This window comes from Artibeus jamaicensis, unplaced genomic scaffold (genome assembly GCF_021234435.1).
Source record: "Artibeus jamaicensis isolate MK-2021 breed Jamaican fruit bat unplaced genomic scaffold, CSHL_Jam_final contig_601, whole genome shotgun sequence".
In the NCBI taxonomy this organism is placed as follows: domain Eukaryota; kingdom Metazoa; phylum Chordata; class Mammalia; order Chiroptera; family Phyllostomidae; genus Artibeus; species Artibeus jamaicensis.
Genome location: NW_026521902.1, coordinates 2,132,869 through 2,140,968, shown reverse-complemented (window position 1 = coordinate 2,140,968; position 8,100 = coordinate 2,132,869). Strand labels below are relative to the sequence as shown.

General features: G+C 35.8%; 1 pseudogene; it reads left to right on the top strand.

Moving 5' to 3' along the window:
- The first annotated feature begins 6,907 nt into the window (after window positions 1-6,907).
- On the top strand, window positions 6,908-7,032 carry LOC119042705 (uncharacterized; annotated as a pseudogene).
- The last annotated feature ends 1,068 nt before the right edge of the window (window positions 7,033-8,100 follow it).

Below are 8,100 nucleotides of genomic sequence, written 5' to 3'. Positions count from 1 at the left end.
TTTGCTTTTCTCCTATTCCTTATCTTCCACAAGCTTTGTATCACCATTGTGGTTTGTATGTCACCCTGACAAGAACCATGAAAGGGAAGTGATATGAATCCAACTTTAAGATGAAAAAAAGTAGGCAGAGAGAAATAATTTGTCTAAGGCCTCACAGCCAATAAATTAGGATTCTGTTAACAAGTCAAGCAAACCCCTATGTGTGTCTGGTTGACATCACTTATTGTTGCAAGTCTAGAACTTACAGATATTGGCTGCTGTCATGGAGTTTTGTTTTTTATGGGGAGGGGCAGGATGGTATGCATCTTCCAAAACTACATTTTGAGAGTACATTCAACTATTTTTTGATGAGATGGCTTCACCACTAAACCTCTTCCCCTTTAAGAAATTAAAGTCTTTTTAATTTTTCAAATTTATTTTTCAAGTACAGTTTACATTCAGTGTTATTTTATATTAGTTTCAGGTATATAGCATACTGGTCAGACAACAATAAATTTGCAGAGTCCTCCACACTGATGTATTTCCAGCACCCACCTAGGACAATATAAAGTTATTACAATCTTATTGACTATGTTCCTATGCTGTACTTTACATGCCAATGACTATTTTGTAACTAACAGTCTATACTTCTCAATCCCTTTATCTCTTTCACTCACTTCCCCAATTCCCCTCTCTTCTAGCAACCGCCAGCTTATTCCCTGTATCTGTCTGTTTCTGTTTTGTTTGTTTATACTGTTTTATTTAGATTCCACATATAAGTAAAATCATATGGTATTTGTCTTTCTCTGAGTGACTTATTTCACCTAGCATAATACCATCTAGGTTCATCTATCCTCTCACAAATGGTAAGATTTTATTTATTTTTTACATCCGAGTAATATTCCATTGTCTATATGTACTACAACCATTTTATTCACTCATCTACTGATGGTCACTTGGCTTGCCTTCATATCTAGGCTGTTGTAAATGATGCTGCAATGAATATATTATTTCAACTTACTGTTTTATGTTTTTGGATATTTATCCAGAAGTGGAATCACTGGATCATAAGGCAGTTTCATTTTTCATGTTTGAGGACCCTCCCTACTGTTTTCCACAGTGGTTACATTAATCTGCATCCCCACTGGCAGTGCACTATCATTCAATTTTCTCTACATTCTAGCCAGCACTTGTTTGTGGATTTATTGATGATAGTCATTCTGGCAGGTAGGAGGTGATATCTCATGGAGTTTTAATTTGCATTTTTTCATTCTTTAAATATATTTTATTGATTATACTATTATGGTCGTCCCATTTATTTTCCCCTTTATTCCCCTTCACTCTGCATCACCCTTCCCACCAGTACCCCTCCCACTGCTTAGTTCATGTCCATGGATAGTACATATAAGTCTTTGGTTTCTTCTTTTCCTATACTATTCTTAACCTCCCCCTGTCTACTTTGTATGTACTGTTTTTGCTTCTTATTCCATGTACCTTTCCCTCCATTATCTCTCCACTCCTTTGCCACTGATAACCCTGCATGTAATGTTCATTTCTCTGATTTTGTTCCTCTTCTAGTTTGCTTAGTTTGTTTTTATTTTTATATTTTTTAGGTTCAGTCGTCAATAGCTGTGAGTTTGTTGTCATTCAACTGTTCATATTTTTGAGCATCTCTTTTTCTTAGAGAAGTCTCTTTAACATTTCATATAATAAGGTGTTGGTGATGATGAACTCCTTTAACTTGACCTTATCTGGGAAGCACTTTATCTGCCCTTCCATTCAGATAGCTTTGCTGGATAGAGTAATCTTGGGTGTAGGTCCTTGCCTTTCATGACTTCAAATACTTCTTTCCAAACCCTTCTTGACTGTGAGGTTTCTTATGAGAAATCAGCTGATAGTCTAATGGGAACCCCTTTGTAGGTAACTGTCTCCTTTTCTCTTGCTGCTTTTAAGATTCTCTCCTTATCTTTCATCTTGGGTGATGTAATTATGATGTACCTTTGTGTATGCTTCCTTGGGCCCAACTTCTTAGGGACTCTCTGAGCTTCCTGGACTTCCTGGAAGTCTATTTCCTTTGCCAGATTAGGGAAGTTCTCCATTATTTTTCAAATAAGTTTTCAATTTCTTGCTTTTCCTCTTCTCCATCTGACACCCCTATAATTCAGATGTCAGAATGTTTAAAGTTGTTCAAAATGTTCCTAAGCCTCTCCTCATATTTTTGAATTCTTGTTTGTTCATTCTGTTCTGATTGAATGTTTATTTCTTCCTTGTGGTCCAAATCATTGATTTGAGTCCTGGTTTCCTTCCCTTCACTATTGGTTCCCTGTACATTTTGTTTTATTTCTCTTTTCATAACCTCACTTTTTCCTCTGTTTCGTAACCATACTTAACCATTTCTGTGAGCATCCTGATTACCAGGGTTAATTTCTGCATCTGATAGATTGACTATCTCTTCATTCCTTAGTTGTATTTTTTTCTGGAGCTTTGATCTGTTTTTTCACTTGGGCCATTTTTTTGTTAGGATGTTCTAAGGAGCAGAGCCTTAGATATTCACCAGGGTGGGGCAACCCATGTAGCTGTGTTGTGCTACTGTATGCAGGGGAGAGGTCTGAGAGGGAACAAAGCCCCTTGCTTGGTTCTCAGCCAGCTTTCAGTTACTTCCTCTACTACCCACAATCAAATTGGGCCCTTCTGGGACTGATTCCAAGGTGTGCAGGTTTGTATGTATTCTAGGAAGCTGTGGGTATCTCTAACAAACTTTCCTTTGAGTCTGAGAGTTTCTCCCACCACCCAACCCCCACACATCTTTGCAGTCAGAGGTTTTGAGACTTTATTTCCCTGCACTGGAATCCTGTGTTGTGCAGTCTGTCTGGCTCCCCAGTTGTTCCTCCCAGTTTATCCTCGTGCAAATGTGGGACCATCTGGTCCAACAACCACAACCTTGCCTGCTCCAGTCCTCTATTTGCCGACTTTCTGCCAGTTCTCTCCACCCTAGCTGTCTGTCTCTGCCCCTCCTACTGGTATGGATGAATATTTCTTCTTTAACTCCTTGGTTGTTAGACTTCCATACAGTTCAATTTTCTGGAACTGGTTACTTTTGTCTTTAAATTTCTTGTTGTCCTTCTTTTGGCTGTGTGAAGAGGCAAAGTGTATCTATGGATGTCTCCATCTTAATTTGCATTTTTCTGATGATTAGTGATATTGAAATCTCTTCATGTGCCATTTGTATGTCCTCTTTGAGAAATGTCTGTTCAGGTTTTATGCCACTTTTTTGGATTGTTTCCCTTTTTTGGTGTTGAGATGTATGAGTTCTTCATGAATTTTGAATATTAATTCCTTATTGGACAAATATTGGAATTAATATTTGGACAAATATTGGGCAAATGTTCTCTCATTTGCTAGGCAGACTATTATTTTGTTGATGGTTTTCCTTTACTGGGCAAAAAATTATTTTGATATAGTTCCATTTGTTTACTTTTCTTTTCTTTCTCTTATCTGAAGATATATATAACAAAAAATATTGCTAAAGGAAATAACTGAGATTTTACTACCCATTTTTATGTTTAAGTCTTTAATTAATTCTGAATTTATTCTTGTGCATGGTGTAAGAAACTATCTAATTTCATTTCTTGCACATATTTTTTCAATTTTCCGGTACCATTTATTGAATATATTGTCTTTACCCCATCACATATCCTTGCTATTTTTGTCAAATATTAATTGACTGTATAGACATGGGTTTATTTATGGGCTTTCTATTCTGTTCTATTGATCTATATGTCTGTTTTCATGACAGTACGTGCTGTTTTTATTACTATGGATTTGTAGTAGAATTTGATATCATGTTGCATAACACCTCCAAATTTGTTTTGCTTTCTCAAGATTGCTGTCACTAATCTGGACCTTTTTGTGTTTCCATATAATTTTTCAAAATTTTTTGTTCTAGTTCTGTTAAATACACCACTGGTATTTTGATAAAAATTGTTTTGAACCTATAGATTGCTCTGTGTAATATGGACATTTTGACAATGTTAATTCTTCCTATCCACAAGCATGGTGTATGCTTCCATTTATTTGTATCTTCTTCAATTTCTTTCCTCAGTGTCTTATAATTTTCTAAGTACAGGATTCTTTTTACCTTGGTTAAATTTATTCTTGAAATTTTTTTAATGCAGTTGTAAATGAAATTGTTTTCTTAGTTTCTCTTTCTAATTGTTGGTTATTGGTGTATAGACATATAACTGATTTTTCAATATTTTGTACCCTGCTACTTTATTGAATTTACCAGTTCTAATATTTTTGGTGGAATTTTTAGGGTTCCCTATATGCAGTATTATGTCATCTGCAATTAATAACATTTTTACTTCTTCCTTTCCAAGTTGGCTGCCTTTTATTTCTTCTTATTTCTGTGGGTAGGACTTACAGTACAGTGTTGAATGAGAGTGATGAAAATTGATATCCGTGTCTTGTTCTTGATCTGAAGGAGAATGCTTTTAGTTTTTCCCCATTGAATATGATATTAGCTATAGGTTTGTCATCTATGGCCTTTGTTATGTTGAAATATGTTTCCTATATACACACTTTGCTGAGAGAGTTTTTATTATAACTAGGTGCTAGATATTCTCAGATGCTTTTATTGCATCTTTTGATATGATCATATACTTTTTATCCTTCATTTTGTTTACATGGTCTGTCACTTTAATTGATTGTAGCTATTGTACAGCCTTGCAATCAAGGAATAAATTCTACTTGATCAGGATGTATGATCTTTTTAATGTATTGCTGGATTTGGTTTGCTAACATTTTGTTGAGTATTTTTTGCATTTATTTGAGATAAATGCAAAATGTTCATCTGGGATATTGATCTATATATATTTTCTTTTTCTGTTATTTTTTATGAAAGTAAAATAACCATTTTAATACCTTTACAGCATCACACTCTGATAATACAATAGTGAGAAATCTAAACATTTCTACATTAGTGGTTAATGAAAATATTTTGTTTTTCAGTTGGCTTTCAGCCAAATATACCTCCATTGTTTACCCCCTTATGAGTGGGCTCTCTTAACGAGATGATGAAATAAGTGGTGTCTCATCGTGTATGTACTCGTTTAAGAATGTTGTGGAAACATCTTTCAGATATATATATATTTGTTTGCTGTAAGATTTATAGCAAAAGGTTATTGAACATACTGTCTGTCATCAATTAAGTGAATACATGCATAAAATTCTACCATATTTTAAGTGAATAATCTTATGAACACACTTTCTGCCATCATATTTTTTTATACAAAAGAGCAAACAAACCAAGATCCATAGACTGTGTAGAATGTGACTTGAAATGAAGCTGTTTTGTGAATTTGAACTGGTTATGAACCTAACAGTAAATTTTCATCACCAAGTAAATTTCTCACATTACAATAATGAATTCTTTCAAATCACTGGAAAATAATGTTTAGTAAAAAGTGTGTTTAAGCCAACTCTGTCTGCAGCATTTAGAATGTTCTGTCAATGTCCATCTCTAGAAATAAGTCTAAACACACAACGTTTCTAGAAGTACATACCGTTTTTAACCCTCCTGTTGAAGTATTTTTCTGAAAAGTCACTTTTGTTGTCAGTTGTAGGAAAAAATCATCTAAATTACCTTTCTTTCAAACAATGAATTAACTAACATTCAGAAATATATCCTCTCTTTTTCTGTTATTTTTAATCTGGTTTTGGCATTAGAATTAAGCAGTAAAATTAACCTTTTCTTATATCAGCTTCCAGGAAATTTAGTTAGGTGGAGAAGGAAGTTTAGAAATCTACGCAAAGGTGAATTTCTAATGCAAGAGTATCTCCTACTTTTTTGTTTCTCAAAAATGCATGTGGTTTTAATAAGAAAAGATGCAAATAAAAGCCTTTACTGTAAAATATGCAAGAACAGATTTCTGGTCAAGATGGAAGCATTGGTAAACACAGCTTGCCTCCTTGCACAACCATAGCAAAAACTATAACTAAAATACAAAAGCAAAAACTATAACTAAAATACAAAAGCAAAAACTATAACTAAAATACAAAAACACAATCACCCAGAAAAAAATTGAGCTGTATGGAAGTCTGACAACCAGAGACTTAAAGAAATCACATTTATCCAGGCAGGCAGGAGGTGTGGAGATGCAGAAATATAGAAATGCAGAGATGTGGAATGGGTGGTCCCACACTTGCATGTGGTATGTAAAAATCAAGAGAAATACCTCAGGAGTGAGGGATCCCAGCTCAACATCAGACCACCAAGCCTAGGGTTCTAGTTCCAGCAAGATAAGTCCCTGTAAATTCTGGCTCTAAAAACCATTGGGTGGTGGGGCAGAGGAAGAAACTGAGGGATTCTCAAGTGTCTCCTGTTAAAGGTCCCAAAGTGGACTTAGGACTTATGGGGGCTCACTCCCTCTGGGCTCCTGCACCAGGGTGGCAGCTGGAGAAGCACCAGTGGCACACAGGGAGAAACTGAAGTGTCTGGCATCAGGGCAAGTGCCAGGGGACAGCTTCCTCCTGGACAAAACCCCAGAGGCCCGGCAGCAGCCACAGTTCCTTTTATGAGCCCTCCCCCATACAGAGCCACAGAGTGGGGACATCATATCTATCAACCTGATTCACAAAGATTGCCCTACCCTGGTGATTACCTAAGACTCTTTTCTACATTAGGTCATGCTACCAAGACAGGGAGTCAAACAGTTCTACCTGATACATATAATCAAACATAGGGAGGATGCCAAAATGAAGAGACAAAGAAGTATAGCCCAAATGAAAGAACAGGACAAAACTCTAGAAAAAGAACTAAACAAAATGGACATAAGTAATCTATCAGTTGCACAGTTCAAAACACAGGTTATTAGGATTCTCAAGGAACTCATTGGTTACTTCAACCATATAAAAAAAGACCCAGGAAATCACTTCTTGACCTTGTGGCTAAGATAAAGTGTAGTATCTGTTCTTACCAGTTTAATAAAAAAGGCTTAGGCAGAAATGAAGGTTACATTAAGTGAAATAAAGAAAAATTTACAAAGAATCAACTTAGGAGTGGATGAAGCCTAGAATCAAATCAATGATTTGGAATATAAAAGAGAAAAAAAACATTCAACCAGAATACCAAAAAGAAAAAATTTAAGAAACCAGAGATGAGTTAAGGAGCCTCTAGGACAACTTCAAATGTACTGTGCTGAAATCATAGGGATTCCAGAAGGAGAAGAGAAAGAACAAGAAATTGAAAACTTATTTTATTTTTTTATTTTTTTTAATTTATTTTTTTAAATTGATTATGCTGTTACCGTTGTTCTATTCCCCCCTTCATTCCCCTCCACCCTGCCCCCCCATCCCCACCATTACCCCCCTTTAGTTTATGTCCATGTGTCTCAAGTCCTTTAGGTTCTATATTTCCCATGCTATTCTTGCCCCCCCATCTATTTTCTATCTACTGTCTATGCTACTTATTTTCTGTACCTTCTCCCCCCATCTCCTCCTCCCATTCCCCTGTTGCTAACCCTCCTTGAGATCTTCATTTCTATGTTTCCACTCCTGATCTAGCTGTTCTTTTAGCTTGCTTTCGTTTTAGGTGTGGTTGTTAATAACTGTGAGCTTGTTGTTCTTTCACTTTTCATGTTTCTTTAACTTCTTTTTCTTCGATAAGTCCCTTTAACATTTCATATAATAAGGGCTTGGTGATGATGAACTCCTTGAATTTGATCTTATCTGAGAAGCACCTTATCTGTCCTTCCATTCTAAATGAAAGTTTTGCTGGATAGAGCAATCTTGGTTGTCTTGGTAGGTCTTTAGATTTCATGACTTGGAATATTTCTTTCCAGCCCCTTCTTGCCTGTAAGGTCTCTTTTGAGAAATCTGCTGACAGTCAGATGGGGACTCCTTTGTAGGTGATTGTCCCCTTAGCTCTTGCTGCTTCTAGGATTCTCTCCTTCATTTTAATTTTGGCTAATGTAATTATGATATGCCTTGGTGTGTTTCTTCTTGAGTCCAACTTTTTTGGTACTCTCTGGGCTTCTTGGATTTCTTGGAAGTCTATTTCCTTTGCCAGATTGGGGAAATTTTCTTTTATTATTTGTTCAAATAGTTTTTCCACTGGTGGTT